Source organism: Lissotriton vulgaris, chromosome 3_1, assembly GCF_964263255.1.
Source record: "Lissotriton vulgaris chromosome 3_1, aLisVul1.2, whole genome shotgun sequence".
NCBI lineage: Eukaryota > Metazoa > Chordata > Amphibia > Caudata > Salamandridae > Lissotriton > Lissotriton vulgaris.
Genome location: NC_141689.1, coordinates 857,086,734 through 857,105,577, shown reverse-complemented (window position 1 = coordinate 857,105,577; position 18,844 = coordinate 857,086,734).

Genomic DNA, 18,844 nt, shown 5'->3' with positions numbered 1-18,844 from the left:
TTGCATGATTTATGTAGTGTGCGCCACCCGTGAGCAAACAAAACAAAAGGCAGAAGACCGGCTTAACTGCAGTCATCTTAAAAATTCTGTTGAAGTCTTCACGTTTAGAAGTCTATGATTTGAATCCTGCCATGTGGCTGTTTTCCACTGTGAGGCTTGCAATACATTCGTACCCCTTCCACATAGAAACTGTAACTTTTTTAAAACGAAAGTGGGCACATCCAAATGCGAACCCACCAAGGATTTATTTAATTACTTTAGGTTCCATTAAGTATTAGAAGTATTTCAAAACATTTCTATACAGCCGTTGGATGCGCCATGACACATCGAGATGCCCTGTGGCTCAGTAAATTAAATTATGCATGTGGTTTATACCTTGAGCAATCTCATGCTGATTTCTATACTGGTGACTCATGTAATTTATGCACAACCCTATTACATGACCAATATTTGCCTTAAAATGTTTACCTACACTTATTTCGAACTCGGGATATCTATGTTAAAACAATGCATCATGAGCTTATGCATGGGTGAGGGTATTCCTCAACTTACATTTTTACTTTCTATTTTTCCTCCAAAGTCACTTTCACACATCCGATTGATACTGTACAGATACATTTACTACAACACACATTCTGCACAACTTATGCATTGTCCATTCGGATGGAACTCAGATGCTCGCCTCAGCCAGTGAATGCTACGAAACTCACTACGGGAGTACTTTACCATACCTTGACAGGTCATACCATACTATATGACAGGCCATACCATGCCACACCATACAGTCTGTACCATAATATACTATACAAGGACTGGCAATGCCATGCGATAGTCTACAATGACAGGCCATAGCAACCCATAACATAATATACGGTGACAGGCCATACCATGACAAGCCATACCATACAACAATGGTCTTCAAACTTTTAAATACCCTACCCCTGATTGATTCATTTTTTTAAACCAACATTTTCACCAATGATTTTAATAATTTAGTAAATGTTTAAATATGTCAAAAATATCTCAATAATGCAGTTAAGTTCTGGTACCTCTACTCACTCCTGTCACTTAAAGCACTGTTATCAGCAGCTTGATGCTTCTCTTGACCGACGCTCCCCATGAGATCAATTAGTACCCCCCCCCCCCATGACATCAATTAAAGCCCCCCTCTTATAATATACAATGACTGACCATAGTACACCCTACCATACCATACAATACAATGACATATGATGCCATACAGTAGCTTACTCTATAACATATCTAACAAAATATTGACAAAGCTACTAGTCTTACATAGGCGAGACCTATAGGCTTTATCAATGCTTGTTTGCACTTGAATTAGGGGATGATCGTCGTGTACATGGAGCTTTGCCACAGCTATTTCTTTTGTACTGGTCGTTTCACTAACTGGTAAACACTGCCCTCTGGTGTGTGAGAGGGGAAAGATGAATCGTCGAAACAAAGTACGTAGTGCTGCTGGTTCGTGCAGAGAAAACCAAAACAAACGAACAATTACTAACACATTTTGTCCTTTATACCCTGTCAGGGAGTAGATGTCAAAGCGGAAGGGACTCCAAATATTTCTTAAAACCCAAACTCCGCCCCCAAACATTACTGATAATCACACCGTGGATACGTTTGCACTTTAGTAAGGCCTGGCAGAACAGAATACGCTTGGCAATCATGTATTGATGGCAATTTTAAAAGGGATAACAGAACTTTACTGAATTGTTTAAGAGTAATAGAATAATTGGAAAAACTTCTGGGGAGGAGAGGCTAATGATTTTTTTATTAGGTCTCGCCTGGCGGCGCAGCGCGAAAGTGCGGTTGCCAGAGAGATCTATTGTCGCTGACTTGCCTCTCAAGGGAGACAGGAGATGGGCATGCACAGGCCGGACTAGAAATGTAAATGCGCGCGTACAGCCCCGTGATGTGCCCATCTCCTGTCCCCCTTCCGTCCTAGCAAGCCATGCAATGTGCTGCATGCCTCCCATTCAATTCCACTCACCAGGTGACTGTGCTGCTCTGCGGCTGGCTTTTCATGTCTCCCTCCGCCTCTGTCTGCGGGGTGGGCTCCTTCTTGCCGGCTGCAATACGCGGGGCTCCCTCAGCTGGCGGGAGCCCCGGACACTTCTTGCTGCAAGCTCCATGCTCCATGCCCCGCCTATGTCTCAGGCAAGGTTGCCAGCACGCATGCTCAGCTGGGGATGACGTCAGCGCATGGCGTGAGTGCACGGCATGCCGGCGTTTCCGCAGAATGCGAGCATTGCGAGCTTTACTTTCTAGGTTCCTGCGTGGACACGGTTCTGGCGTATCTGTTATTAGGAAAATCATAAATGCGCATTACATATAGCAGGAGGGGAAAACTCCAGAATAGCACGGGGCAGAGGCAAAGAGGCTGCCCTTCCTTCGTGACAGCCATGCTTGCGAGCCTTGAAAGAACTCACCCATCCTGGGACGGGTAGAGCGCCGAGCAGCTTGGCAGCTCTGAGACAGGCAGTCATAAGGTGGGACGGCGCGATCCTGGGTTACCAAGATTTCACAAATCTACACTTAGCACGCAAAAGGAGAAGCTATAAAAAAGGAAACTCAGAAGGTGATGAGTGCACAGCAACGGTGCGTGGTATTCCCTGGTACAGTCTGGTAAACAACGAGGGGGGGGGGGGTTCCGGCAACAGCGCCACATCCAGAAAACCAAGGAAATGCTAAAGAACAAGAATATTCCCGGCAAGCATCCACGAAAAGATTGTGCAAGTAGACAGTCATCAGTGCTAGAAATGCAGGAGAAATGCACTGTTCAAAGCTCCGTCTGAAGATGGCGGCTGCGGTGCTTGCTTAGGTTTGCTGATTTACGGCGATCAGAGCGCATCTGCTACTGGTGTACGACGCCCACTTTTATATTAAAAAAACAGCAGTCTTGTTTCAATTTCTGCTGCTGCACTCGCTTTTCCTAGGTGTAAGGTTTACCCTCCTCACCGTTTGCCAGCCGCATGCCACTCGTTGCTTCCCTTGTGTCCCTCCCTCACCTGGGCTTTCACTTGCCACATCTGTGGCTCGCTGTGCCCGGGCTGAGGCCTCCACATTGCTGAGGAGGCGGTTGCCCGGGCTGCACATCAAGTAAACTCCTTCCCTGTTTTCTGACGAAGCCTCTGAGCGTGCAAAAAGAGGCCCTCACGGGAAGCAAGAGCAGCAATCTCAGGTGAGGCTTCCTTGGCATAGGGATGTGGGAAAGGGGCTTTGTCACTTTGACACGCCTAGCTAGCTGATGCAGTACATAGTTGGGGGTGCTTCGGCCAGATCTGCAGTCTCCATCGTGTCTAGCTCCTCTACACATTTTTCCTCTTCTCTACGTTCTCAAGTCCCTCTCCCTGCCTCCTATTTTCTCTGTTTCTCCCACTCTCTCCAAATTGCATCTTTCTCCAACGGATGTCTGTTCTCTTTCCTTCAGCAATTCCATTTTTTTACAGGAAGGTGGCTCAGTGATTTAAGCTAAGGTCACTACCTGAAGCCTTTAATAGGTAGCACACTGCACCGGTTGAATCCTTATTCGGTACTGCCAAAAAAGAGCCAAGAAGTAACACCTCATAACTGCCCCCCTCAATTCTAAGTGAAGCCACCCCTCCCTGCCCCCAGTTAACCCACTACAACAAATTGTCTACCTCCCTGCGAAACCCGCAGGGGCTGGCCCCTGGATCCACTCTAACTGGAAAACACAAATTACAGGACTCAAGCCACATTGACAGCCCTGGAAGTGCTGTTTTGCCCATAAGGTGCGGTTCAGTTCAGTTCCGCTCCGCACAGTAAAGAGTTTAACTGTTCATGCAATCCAAGCATGGGTGGGACAAAAGACAGAGTTTGTGCATTTATATATGCACTAGCAGCCCGTCCCGACGTTGTCCGGGTATGAATTGCTGCCGGCCAGTAGTATATTGTTTTGTAAGATTTCGTTTTGATATCATTTCTTATCTGTGATAGGCCTGTGAAACGCTCCGATTCACAGTGCACTGCTGATGCACTTAAGAGTGCGCGTTCAGTAGTGTGTGAACTCGAGTTTCCCTACTTTATTTTTCCTTGCAATATTATATAGCGAGAACTCGACAACATGGCATGAGCACAATTTACATTACAGAAGAACACATTCATTTGTGGTAGGCACAGGGAGACAAAGCGATTTGCCTGGAATCACAGGATGTTGATCTGATGCCGAGATTCAAACGTAGCTCCCCAGCTCTAAAGTTCGCAATTCTAGAACTTGTGGCGGGAGGTGTGTCTAAAAGTGTATGTCGGTTGGCCATCAGTGAGAGAGGCCTGTGCATTTTCAAATGGGTGGTGAAAAAATATGAGTATGTTGCTGGAGATGTGGGCCACCGTGCCACCAATGTACTTACCGGGGGAGGGTAAACCCCCATTATTCCGCAACTTCCTTTCCGCATACCATCACTCCGCATACTTTCATTATGAAAGTACCATGACTCCGCAATGCCATTATAACGCCTGGCATTACATTTTATATGCTTTTACCACGCATACATTTACAACGAATGGTAAAAGCATGTTTTTTTATTAATGTTTGGATAAGGTAAGTATGGGTATAGGGGTATATGTTTTGGGGTACTGAGGTATATGTTTTGGGGTGTTTGGGTATTTTAAGGGTTCAGATATAGTTTTGGGTTATGGGGTACAGGGGTATTTTTAGGGTTCAGTGGTAGGTTTGGGTTTTAAGGGTTCAGGGCTAGGTTTGGGGTTTGAGGTACAGGGGTATTTTAGGGTTCAGGGGTATGTTTGGGTTACAGGGGTATTTTTAGGGTTCAGGGCTAGGTTTGAGATTTGGGTTACAGGGGTATTTTTAGGGTTCAGGGGTAGGTTTGGGTTTTGAGGCACAGGGGTATTTATAGGGTTCAGGGCTAGGTTTGGGTTTTGGGGTACAGGAGTATTTTTAGGGTTTAGGGATAGGTTTGGGTTTTGGGGTACAGGGTATATTTATAGAGTTAAGATGGGTTAGTGTTTAAGGGTGTTGGGGTATTTTAAGGAGTAAGGGTGGGTTACGATTATGGGGTGCAGGAGTATTTAAAGGGAGCTGGGTGGGATTAGATTTTAGGGTGTAAAGGGTAATAATATAAAATAATAAATAAAAATAATATAAATAATGCAATTTAAAAGAATAAATGTTTTAATTAAATTAAACAAATGTATATATATATATATATATATATAATATACACATATATACAAACATATATTTGATGTTTTAATAATGTACTTTTACAATGTATATGACTTTACCACACATGCATTTGCGTTATAATGGCATGCGTGATAAAGTCATATGCATTGTAAAAGTTTTTGAAATGATGTCTTTGTGGACTAATAGTCTTGCGTTATAAAAATTGCGGAGTGATGGTATGCTGGATGTTGGTTTGCGGAATATCATCACATATTCCCGGGGGAGGGATAGTCCCTTTCTTGCTATTTCCGTGGAGGCGGGCCTTGTGTCCGGATGTGCGTGGCGCGAGGCCTGTGTGCAACAGAAGTGGAAAATCTCCAGTGTGCGCTTCAGGCGTCACCGAAAGTTAAGGCGAGATTACATTTCCTGCACAATGGCCCCTGTTTGCGCTCCTTCTGGCCCTTGGGAATAGCGCCATGCGTGACCTCCATACAGTAAAGCAGGTGCAAGTCACTGGGAGCGCGGGGCAAGCACACCCGGAGCTGGAATGTACAGAACCTGGGAAGAAAAAAACAAGGAAATATTGGGCACAACGCTCGCTTTTTTAAATTCTGTAATCCCGCGCCCACACACGCCCACGCCCTCAGCACACGATATGAGACATGGCATTAAGGGCGGAACGTACCACATGCCCCCAGCATTTGTCACGCCCACAGCACAATGCAGACACGCCCACAAGGGACTACTTTGCTGGCACGGTTCTTTTACCTTTTGAATGTATATGGTGGGCGTCTGCATAGCCTATGTCCTTCTGCTGCAACTGCCCTTTCCAATGCTGTATTGGGTGTTGTGATTGGTGCTGTGGTTCCTGAGATTACCCGCCTCAAAGGTTTGGGCTCTCTCTTTATTATATTAGTATAGATGTGCATGCATGTCTAAGTGTGCACATATGGGTTGGTATTTAGGAATGTCTGTGTGTGTATGCTTGTATATATGTGCATGCATGTGTCAGTGTGTAAATATATTGCCTCCTGGTAATGCTGTGTATGGATGTGCATGCTTCCTTATATGCCTATCTATGTGCACGTGTGTCTATGTTTATATGTGCTCATACCTGCATGCGTAAGTGTGCATAACTATATGTATGTGTGCTTATATGGTTGCATCTATCTGTGTATTCAGCTGCAGGTGGGTGTTTCCAAATGTGTGCCTGTCTATGTGTGCGTTTGTGTCTGTGTATGTGTGTTTCTTTGTATCGTTGCTTGTTTCACAGAGTTGTTGGTGTTAATGTGTGCATTCATTTCTTGTGCCCGAGGAAGGGAATAGGGTCATGTGTACTGTGTGTGTTGCTTATTGTCTGTTTGGTAATTTGTTCGTTTTATTTTGCCTCTTTTGCTCACATTTATGACCTCTTCCTGGCCTTATTGTTGCTTTTGCTCTATGTTGTTCCACTTAACTCCCATCTTCTTTTCTCCCCCTATTATTTCCCCCCTCATTATATGGCAATTTCATGGCTTACGGGGAAAACTCCTAGCTGAAGGGACACTTTCTAACTCACATTGGCTGTGACATTTCCGTGGGTCATTGTGCAATTGTTTGAGTTTGTGGAGGAATTTTGTGTACATATACATAGAGCTTCATGGCCAGGGCACAAGTCCTGAATCAAGAAGTGGGGGGACGCTCAGAGACAGGAAGTGATGTCACGACAGGAAGTGACGTCACGAAAGGTAAAAAAAACATAGACTTCTATCAATGGAAAAGAAAACACTCATAGGGAATGCTGTAATTCCCCTCCTAAGGGAAACCCTGTTGTTCCAAGAAAGACGAGAAAACAGAAGTGCGCTTCATTGGCAAACTCTGTAAAGCGTTGCTAATGTGTAACGCAACGCTGGGTAAAAGTAGTGTGAATTAAGGGCGGGTGTTGGAAATGGTTCTACAGGAAATAAGAAACAAAGTGACCGTATGCACGAAGTACGTCAAGGTTGGGAGATCGACGGGGCTGCCGGTCCGGTAAGTAATGCCATCATTTTCCAGTCCAGCATTTGGGCAGGGGGGATGGCGTCCACCCGGAAAAATAAGGTAAAATAAGTGGGGGGACGCCGTCCACCCGCGTGGTACCCCGACTCGAGCCCTGTTCATGGCTCACACAGTCTTCCGTGGCTATTTCATGTTTTATTGGCGAAGTCAGGCCTGTGGCTTTTTTTTTTCTTATTATTTTTACTTTCCACTGAAGTAATTACACATCTCCCGTTTTTCACCCATGTCTGTGTCTTAATGCTTTACTTGTATCACTCTAAAACCCTGGTGGGCTTTGAAGTGCTTATGACTTCATCAAGTGTAAAGGGTGCCTGGGCTGTTAATGACTTTTGTGCATGTTCTGCTCCATTCATTCATCTTTGACTTCGGTTTTTACACTGTACGTCTTTTTTAGTATGCAAGCCTTATTATTCTTTAAATAGTTTCTCCTACTGCAGGCACGACACGCTTTCCTGCAACACTCAGCACACCATGCACGCTTTCACTTTAGAAGCAGCCTGGGAAAATGGCTGCCGCTTCTTTGCGTAGGTCTCGCATTTATGAGAGTTTGAGCTATTGGCATTGTAAATGACAATGCCTCTTATTTATATGTTTTGATAATTATGTAAATGACAATGCCTCTTATTTATATGTTTTGATAATTATCAAAGCATATAAATAAAACGCATTGTCATTTACAATGCCAATAGCTTAAACTCTCGCAAATGCGAGACCTATTGCATTGCAAATGCTAGTTCTTCTTATTATTATTATGAAGGAGAAGCATTAAAAAGTTTGTAGACCATTGCCGTAAGCCCAAACTAAGAACCTAAATATTGGCCCAGAAGCCATATCCCTCAAAAGAAACATCAATTAATCACTGTGAACTCGACACACGATGCAGTTATCAAAGGCAATCCACAGGACAAACAGGGCAGCATGAGAGAGGTGAATCTTGTGCCTCTGCAGGCGCTTGGCCCTTCCTGTGATATGGATCGTACGGGTGCATACGTTTGTATCTGAATGGAGGCCTGGCTCCATGACAATGATAAAATGCACCTGCGCCCTCAACGTATTGCAGGCGTGAGCACAGGAATAAAGGTTGTCATGAGGTGCACTGACCATGTGCCACCTAGCAAAGCAAGTACAGTTAATGAGCCCCTTAAGATGTCTCTTTGAAGGAGGGGACTTTCCTCCCAGGTACTCCCACAGGCAGCTGCAGTTACCCACTACATCCAATTGCGGGCAGATTCCTATAGTGAAAACCCTTAACAAGACCCAAGGAGCAGGTTGGACAAAAGCACCAAACTGTGTGTGGAATTTTGTTTGTTCATATGTTAATAGTTTTTGGAAGGATATATACAACAAGTACTCATGATTCCTGTCACTTGACATTTTTCAGAAATTGGACTGTGCAACAGGCACCAAGGAACAGGGTAAGCATTAATACTTCTGTTATTGACTTCGGAAGAGGACATGAAGGAAAAGAAAAACAAGACCTCTTATATGGATAACTCATTTAACTGCAGATTTCTACTGTGTTAAAGGAACTTAAAAACAAAAATCAAAAGTAAAAACAGCACTTTGAAATCTGTGGGTATGTTGTGTGTTTAGAAGACTTTTCGAAAACAATCCTTTTGTGAGCTCAGTTTCTGATGCAATTGCACTTGCAAAGTTCAGTACAGGTTCACTACCTCCTTTCGGAAAGGCTGCTGAACCACGCTGTATTGAAAGTAGGACTGATAGTTTAAAACTGCTGGTGCTGGCTGGCCTTTCAATGTTGTACTCGCCACAGTGTAGGCGTGAGTTAGAACTGCAGTACGGACAGTGATTGTGTATGTATTATGGCGCACTGCCATCGGGTACACCAAATGAGGATACACCCGTCTAGACAGAGACGGTGTGCTATTTTACTTAATGTGGCCCAGATGCCAAGGGTGAATACCGTATGCAGGGTATATCCACCAGATGTCAGGAATGCAAAGTTTACCACAAAGCGTGTAAGTTTTGTTATCAATGTTAAATGTGGATATGCTTTAATTTTTTCTTAACATGAGATGCAAAAAAACCTCGATAAACTATGGTAAGTAATCAAAATTAATACCAAGCTTATACCAGGGATGGGCAACAATTGACTGGTATGGACAGCATCATGCCAGGGATAGCCACAGTATGCAGGGGAGGTCCTTATAAGCTAGGGATCATGACCAAATGCTGATTGGCCACAGTAATCCAGTTATGTTTATAACATGGATGGTGTGGGCACTTTATGTAAGGTACTGTGCTCACAAGCTACCAGGTGGTGAGTGTGCTTGCGTGCAAGTGGTTGCCACCAGATGCGTCGTAGGGGCTGTGTCTGCAATAGAGATATGCTAGACAGGCACACCCACACACAGAAACATGTACACTCAAACATAAACTGACATATATACACACATGCAAACAAACACACAAAACTGATGACCTAGTTGTTCACAGACCGGACTCTTTTCTCTTATTTAACACCACACCAAAGCTATTCCTGACTTCTCAGACTGAAGCTGCTGTGCAATTTTCCTTGCAGCTTCGCGTCTTCTCTCTCTCCGGCTCACAATCTCCCTCGCTGTCACATTTACGCACTGTAGGCCCGATTCACAGACGTAACTTACTACAAAATCCTAAACTTACTATCCATTTTGGTATTCACAGAAGGCACTTACTCATTTTGGTATTCACAGAAGGCACTTACTCATTTTGGTATTCACAGAATGCACTGACTCATTTTGGTATTCACAGAATGCACGGACTCATTTTGGTATTCACAGAATGCACTTACTCATACTATCTTTATGTCCCCACTCGGGCTGGAGATTCCAGGTCGGTGGTGGTGATTCCGGCCCATAGGTGGAGATTCCGGCCCGATGGTGGAGATTCGGGCACGATGGTGGAGATTCCGGCACGATGGTGGAGATTCCGTCACGATGGTGGAGATTCCACCACCGGCCGAAATCTCCACCACCGGGCTAGATTTGCTGGCTGTTCTAAAAGGATCCATTGAAATATTCCAGGACATAAGGGTTTACCACAGTACCTTGTTGCGCTTTTCCTACACAGCACCTAATCACAAGTGTACCTATGTGGCTGATAGGTAGATAAACATGTTGGTACCATCCAACCACCTTTGCTAGCATTCAGATATATGAAAAGAATTATAGTCTTGCTATATGTACTTTTAGAAAGAGAATTCACTTTCCCTTTATGGAATGACATATCAACTCTTCCACAAACAGCTTCATTTCCCTGGTGAGGGAAAACTGCCAATTTTGTTTTTCCCTGTTGTGGCACATTGGCACCATAGGCTAACATTGGAATACTTTAATCAAGTGTAACTATTGATAGGAGTGAGCTTTAAATATAATTTAAAAGTATTAAAACTATAGTTAGAATAAATCCAACAACTTACCAGGGTTAGGTTTATTATTATATCTGTCACAGAAAATAAGTTATAGAACTTGCTTCTCTGATTCACCAAAATCCAGCCTTCCAGCAGCCTCTCCTGATTGGCCAGTCTTTGACATGCTGAGCCAAACTGCTCTGATTAGGTGTGAAGTGGCCTGCATAGAGACAAAGGACGGTCTTCGGAGATCTGCAGAGCAAAAGGCAGGATGGGTTGGAGTAGCCCAAAATGGTCTTTACAGAAGGAATGACAGGTCACCCCCACTTTCTTCTCCCCCAGCCAGACAGGAGCCCCAATAGTTGAATTAGCAGAGGGGCTGGAAGGGGAGTGTTAGGGAAAGTTAGCCACGCCAGTGGGTTGGTTTAGCCAGATCTTAACCTCCAACAGGGAGTTTCTCCATTTTGGATTTTTCCAAACAAGGCTATCTGGGACAAGAATATGCCACAGTTTGGAGGAAGCGGTCATACTTCTAATTAGTGCCACCCAGAAGTATGACAGCTTCCTCCAAACTGTGGCATATTCCATTGTTCTTGGGTGACCAGGATAAATATAGGAGGGCTGCACAGTAACTCCGATCCCTGACTGAAACTAAAAGAAAAAGAAGGACTACCCTGCTGGAACCCTGGCCTGCACCAACAGCATTGCACTCTGAATGACTGCACCAGCTGCACACTTTGGAACTACAGCCCTAAGGACGTTGCCTGGATTTGAAAAGTGAAGGAGTGGACTCCCTTAAAGCATCAGGTTAAAAGAGATCCACCTTCATTATCTCCATCTGGAAGACGCCAGCTGGACAGCGTTCAGTGGACTTTTAAGGATGTGGACAGGTGCATTGTGGGTCTAGTAGTTCCAACTTCCCAAGGAGCAACTCAGATATTATGGTACCTTGGGTTGGTGTTGTGGACCCTTAAAGACTCAAAAGAAATGTCTGGAGAAGGACTGTGCTGATGGACCGTGGACTGCACCTGCTGCACTCACAAGGCTTCACAACAAAAGGGTGTAGCCTGTCTTAAAGAATAGGGAGTGGACTACTTGATTAGCAACAGGTAAACAAGTGCTGGAAGGGCTAACTGCCACATCAACAATGAGAACAACTCCAGCTGACAAGTTTCACCTTGGATTTTACTTGGATTGACTAAGTACATTGTGTGAGTTGCAGTCCCAGACCTCAAGAGGCAAACCAGAACTTCTGAACCCTTGGTTGGTGCTGTGGACCACTTTCCTGCACCAATAAACACTTCTGGAAGTAAGTGTTAAAGTGTTACATCGTGGGTGGCCTAAACTCTTGACTTTGTCCTAGTCTAGCTGAACCATTTTTTAACCCTTTGAGCCTTATTTGCTTCTAAGTGCTCGTTTAACTTTTAATCTTCAAAATGTCATATCTCTGGTTCCCTACATTAGATGTTTGTTGTTGTGGTGTCATTTTAATCATTAAAATATTTCCTCGGTTTATAAATTGGACTTCGATTTTTATTGTGCGTTGTGTGTTAATCATTTGATGCATTGGTGTTTTTTCAATGCTTAACACACCTGTCTCCTAAGTTAAGCCTGTCCACTCGCAGCCAGCTACCAAAGGTTGAGCAAGGGAACAATTTATTGAGACCTTGATTGAATCTTATATTGTGATTCTGCCCTTTTTACTAATGGTAGGTACCTACCTACATCTACTAATAAACCACCTTCCAACTCCTGCCTACAACAAAAGTGGTAGCAGATAGGTTGGTAGGTAAATTTGTTTATTTGTCAATTAAAACCATAAACATTGATTAAAAACATCAACACAGATCATAAACATCAATAAAATCTGTTGGAATATCACTGAGTCTTAGTGCTAGAAAACTCTGCTTTGTCTTCCGGTGGTAGGTGGCTTCCAGAAGGGGTGACTCACTTGGAGCAGCATACGATTTCAAGACCAGCCACCTGTGTGACCACGTAGACACCTTTTCTTTGTCATTCACCCAGATTGGCAGTTTAATAGATTTGTTTGCTGCCCTTTTAAAGGCCTGATCAGGTATACAGGTATTCCATAGGTCACTCAGCTGGAGCATCTTAATGCTACATTCAAGATTCTTTTTGTGTTCGTCGTTCTGCCGTTGCAGATTAATTTCAGACCAGACAAAATTGGCCAGTGAGCCCTCGTGGCTGATTTCAATTTGTGGCAACACTTAATATAGGGCGCGGGTCTGGCGAGTGACTGTTTCGTCAGTGAGAATTCCAGCCTGACATTGGTAGGCAATGCCAATGTGGGAAGCCGGAATACTTGCTTCTAAGTTTCCTATCATGATTTTTATCAAGAAGGCTGGCCTCAGTGCCTATCATGATTTCTGATCCATACTTAAGAGTTGGTAGCAACTTGGCTTTCATTACTATAACCAGTGGCTTCATGGTATGAACATGGATTAAACTTGTTAGCGTTGTAAAAGCATGATTTTTTGCTCGGGCCTTTACCTTAATCACATCTATTTTAACCCCTTAGTGGTCAAAACACCACTAAGGATGCGCTCTAGGCACCCCGATACCCACTTCAGTACCACCCACTTCATTCCCCCTTCGTCGCCTAGTACCGGGGCCATATAGTCTCAGTACCAGCTATGTATTTACTGCTTGGTCTTCCTTGCCATTGATTTGAACTATTTCTAAAGAGAACACATGAGTATATATTCTACATGTACAGAATATTCCCTGGATATGAAAGAAGCGAATGCAGGTGTTTGCATGACTAAGTCACTGACAATTTCAAGTTGGGTACATATCTTTCAATTCATTTTGTTTAATAATCTAGAACAGAGTTGGGGCTGATTAGTTAATTCTTTTTTTTAATACAGATATCTATTTTCTGCTACTGAAAATTCCCTCAAAGTAGTTGAGGGTCTAGTCTGCCTTTCTCACCCATAGCGTTTCACCCTTCTCTACCTATTTAGTAAAAGTAGTAGTGAACATGGGGTTAACCGAATTAGGATTGAGATCTGATAGAATTCACTTTTCGATGCCCCAACCATCCCTATTTTCATATGTGAGTTAGCATCATATGACTAACTGATGAAGTACGTATATATGCACGTGTGTGTATTTTTCCTCTTATTACCTGATTATTCAAATATATGTGTGACGATATTAGTTCCTTAGCTTAGCTTGTGTGCCTCCATTTTGTGTATCTCTCTGTGTCTGCGAGTCGCACTCGCTCATCTGCCCCTCCCGTAGGAATAGAGAATTTCACTAAGACAGCAGTTTTCGTTTCTCAGCTTACTGTGGCCGAAACTAACAAGTCTCGTTATCAGTAATGTTCTCATGCCCAGAGACGCTGAAGCCTAGCTCCACGGCCTTGAGTAAAGATAGCGATGTATCCCTTGCAGGTGCAGATGCCTACTGTATGAGGACATTGTTCCCCTGTCTGGGTTTCAGTAATTTTCCAGAAGGGGCGTACCCTAATGAACTGTGTTGCATTATAATGTACTGCTGTGATGTAGAGAGTCAGTCCTCTCGACGCACTCTTTGGGGTGATGGTCGGACAGGGCCCTCTCATATGGGAGTTTGTGGCCTAATAAAATATAGTTGTTTATTCTTCTCCACTGTCCGGCTGACTTCTTACAGAGTTACTATAGGTGAGTGCGGTAAGTCACTCGGGTGGATTTGAGCCACGCTTATCAGATGGCGCCCGAATAGGGACCCCGCGATAAAGATCTTTCTCACCCGTAGGTGGGTAGCAGAAGACCGGGGACCCGCTGGTCGGCACGGTGGGCCCGGGTACCCATCTGATGCCGAGCTTTGTTCTCGCAGCGCTGCCCCACCCTGCTGATCGGGAGAGGTCCCAGTTCGGATCTTACGCCGGGGTCCAGAAGGCGGAACTCGGAGCTGACCGTGTTGGTCCTGGCAGCCGGAGGTGGAGAACGGTAGAGGTCGGTACCGCCTACGGAAGGTGAGTGGTCCACCTGCGATTGTTTAAGGAACTGGAGTGTTCCGGGAGACTAGGGTGTCTCCAGTGGTTTGAGGAGCCGGTGTGCTCCTGGGGCTAGTGTGCTCCGGGGAACTCAGAGTGCGAGCAGGCGCTCTGACAGACTTGACGAGGTTGGGGGAATATTTGGATATATTGTTTGTAGTAATCCGACCGGGTGGTACTGTGGTGAAGGCGTGGCTCATTGCGGATGGACTCCGGAACTCACCCTGAACTCCTAGATTGGTGGTTCAGTGGGGGTGAGCCCTGGGTCTCCTGTGGTAAAGTGCGCAGCGATCCATAGTGCCGCACGGGGAGCGGATGTGTTCTCCATCCTCAGAACAGTTAGTGTACTGTTCGGTCAGCGGTAGGGTCCAGGTTCCCCAGGACTTGGTCGACGGGCCGTGTCCCATTTGGTAACACGTGTTTGGAAGAATTTTATATGTGTATGTGTGTCCTAATGCATATTATGTGTGTGTAAATGAGCTCGAGCTAGCGATTCAAGGTAACAAAGTTTGTGGAGAAGTGTTTTATTTCACACCAAGGTAGAGATGCCGTGTTTCAGTAAGTTACGATGTTTTGGATGTTGTTGTCGCCCCTCAGATTCCAGGCTGGCTGAGAGCCAACCTGCACCCCCTGAGGGCACTCCAAGCTTTGATATGTATATCAAGCATGGATTGCCCCCGATTTTGTTTGGCACTTTATGGCATCGATACACCGCTGACAATGTGGATTTGCAGTGGCCCTTGACGGGTTCTTTTGAAGAAGCTAAATTGGACTATTTGCAGGACAAATTGTTTGCTAGGCGTAGCCATCAAAGCATGTTTGATTCTTTAAGAGTGTGGCAAAAGGAAGCCAGGAAACGTAAGTTGAGAGAAGAGAAAGAGGCTTTTAAAAAGTCCGCGCAGACAATGGCGCAGAAAGCGAGAGAACATACCAAGAATGAGAATGAGCAGCGTTTGGAGCGCGCAGATAGGCTTTGTAGGTTGAAAGAAAATAAAAGTTATGTAGTACGAGAGGATGAACAGGATGAGATGGAAGACATTTTGAGTACTCGACCCCCTCCTCCTTATGCTCCGCAGTCATTGTATCCCTCTCTGCCAGCTCCCGCCTCTGCTAGTGGGGATCCAGGTCCATTGGCAAGTGCCCCGCACCAACATGGTGCAGCGATTTCTGCTTCCCCGCCCTCGACATCCCTCGTTTCTTTGCTCCAGACCACTTCACCCACTCCCTCTCAATTTTCTCTAGCACTCCCTACTGTTTCAGCTAGCACCACCCCTAGTCAGGAGATGTCAACGCCGAGTCGAGGCGCAGGTAGCGGACTGCTTTCACAGGTACGGAAGTTGCTTACGCGTTCTACGGTTGGTTTGGATGAGAAAAGTATAGTGGCCAACCAGGCATGCCAGTGGGCTAGGAATAACATTTATTCGTTTGAAGACATTTGGTCTACAATGAAAGATTTTGAGCCTTTGATGCAACAGCACGCTTTGTGGCACATGTCAAATGTATTAATAACGTTATGGGAGCAGGGGTATGGAGGTGTGGCTCCGGCGACTTTACGAGATATACAGAGCGGAGCCTACAGAACGAATACTGGGGTGAAGGAGGTGATGCGCAGTCTACGTGCTTTATTACAGTATAGGAATGAATTACCCTCAGCAGGTGTGCCCCATTTTCCAGGTATACATCCAATGCGTGAAGTGCACCCTATCTTTCATCCCGAGATACCCGAGATGGTAGATCCGGTCACGAAGGCTGTCACCAGGAACAGGGTAGATGCACATTTCCAGGAGCAGTGGGTGTATACACCATGGAAGAGAAGTGAGGTACTGGCTTTAAAGGCCCAGTTGCCGGACTCTAGAAAGAACCCAACTGCGTATTATAAGGAGTTGACGGAAGCTGCGTCTTCCACTGTAATGACTTTAGCTGATGTTGAACTGTTTTTTGGGCTTCTGGTCCCAGTCGATGTATGGCGACAGGTGAAGGGTACAGATCATTCGGACGAATTGGGTGGTACGTGGCAGGAGTTGCAGGATTGGGATAAGGAACGTAAGCCAGGGGAAAAGCCGAAAGCTGAGATTTTGGCATTACCGGGGCGAATAATAAAGTATATGCACACTCTCATTCCTCCGAAGAAGGTAGATTGGGACAAGTTGACGGCTTGTAAGCAGAAAAAGGATGAGGCAGTCTCGGACTTCTTTACGAGGTTTGAAGAGACGTTCATGGACTTCAGTGGGCAAGATGTGTCACAGGATGGAGGGTTGCGACTCTTTGTTAATAGGTTTGTCATGAACTTGTTGCCTGAGATTTCAGCAAGATTGCAAGCATCGGAGAGTACGTGGACGACGTCCTCTCCCTCTGGTATTCTCAGCATGGCTCAGTATTATGAACATAGAGAAAATGAGAGTAAGGACAAGCAGGAAAAGAAGGCTAAGGATTTGAAGACTAGGGTTTTGTTACAGCAAGTGTCGAGGGGTCGAGGAAGAGGTGCGGCACCAGGGCGTGGAGGTGGCGGCTATGGCAGGGGTGACAGTAGGGAAAGACTGGGACCGAATCAGTGTGCGAAGTGTAAGCAAGAGGGGCATTGGTGGAGGGATTGCCCTCTGTTTCAGACGAATGCCGGTTCAGGGCGAGGACGAGGAAGAGGTGGTGGTGACTCCGGGAGACAGAATGCGCGGTCAGATGGAGGCGGGAGGCCAGGAGGTAATTACTTCGACAATGGTGCAGACAGGCAACAGCTGCAAAGGGGCGGTGGTCAGTATTATCATGATGACTACTCTGTGGACGATCTAACAGGGTTCTCCCATAACTAGGACAGCGTAGGACAGAGCGAGGGACCAGTGCCTGTGGAAGTTGATCAGAGGGGACCCTATGTCGAGGCAGACTTATTGGGGTCTCAGCAAAAATTTCTAGTGGATACGGGTGCAACGAAAAGTTCAGTGGCTCATTCTCGGGTCCCCGGGGCGGCTCTGTCTGGCAAGAACAATATCTCTGTGGGTTTTTCAGGTACCCCGGTGATTAGCCCTATTTCCAAACCTCTTACACTAACGATTGGTCCTTTCACTGTTGATTCACCGTTTTTATTGACCTCAAATTGTGGAGAAAATTTACTGGGTTTAGACTTATTGAAGAGGTTGCACGCCACCATTTATTGTTCTCCGGACGGCGTGTACCTCACGCTAGGCCCGACTGTTGCTCGCCCACTACAATGTTTCTCTAAAGATGACCCACTACCACCTGAATTTGACGGGATACCCGACAGCTTGTGGGCTACCAATGATACGGATGTGGGTAAAATGGATATCGCCCCAGTGACAATAAAGGTTAAGGTGGGAGCGAAATTACCAAGGGTACCACAGTACAGAATTCCAAGGGAGGGAGAGAAAGCCCTGTTGCAAATAATACAAGATTTGATTCGGTCAGGTGTAGTGGAAGAGACGGATTCGAACATATGTAACAGCCCCATACTGCCGATCCTTAAAAGACGGTCGCCTGATGCTACAGATAATACTCCTGATGTATATAGGTTTGTGATTGATTTGCGCCATGTGAATAGAGTAGTGGAGCCACAATACCCGGTGGTCTCGGACATCACTACGATATTGACAATGATTCCCCCATCTGCTAAATATTTTTCTGTTCTGGACCTGAAGAATGCTTTCTTCAGTATCCCAGTACATGAAGACAGCCGTTATCTATTCGGATTCTCATTGGCTGGCCGAAGCTTTAGGTTTAAAAGAATTCCCCAAGGTTACACTGAAAGTCCGAGCATATATAGTCAAGCACTGAAGGCACAATTGGATGAATTGGAACTTCCACCTGGCAACGTTATGTTGCAGTACGTGGATGATATCCTGATTGCATCGGACGACGAGAAGGGTTGTCGGGATGCTACAATAAAATTACTGCATCATTTGGCAAAGAGGGGGCATAAGGTGTTCCTTCCAAAATTTCAATATTGTCGAACGGAGGTTACCTACCTAGGCCACCTCCTTTCGAAAGTGGGGAGGAGATTGACGCCAGAGCGCATAAAAGCGATAACTAATATGAAGGTACCTAACACGCAGCGAGAGGTGCGCGCATTCTTGGGCATAACATCGTATTGTCGCCAGTGGATACCTAATTATGCGTTACTAACAAAACCCCTATTGTATCTGACTACCAAAGAAGTGCGCGAACCCCTACCCTGGACCCCTGCATGTCAGGAAGCGTTTGAGTCACTAAAAACTGCTTTATGTTCCGCACCCGTTCTGGGAACACCTGATTACCAGAAGCCTTTTGTTCTTTATGTACA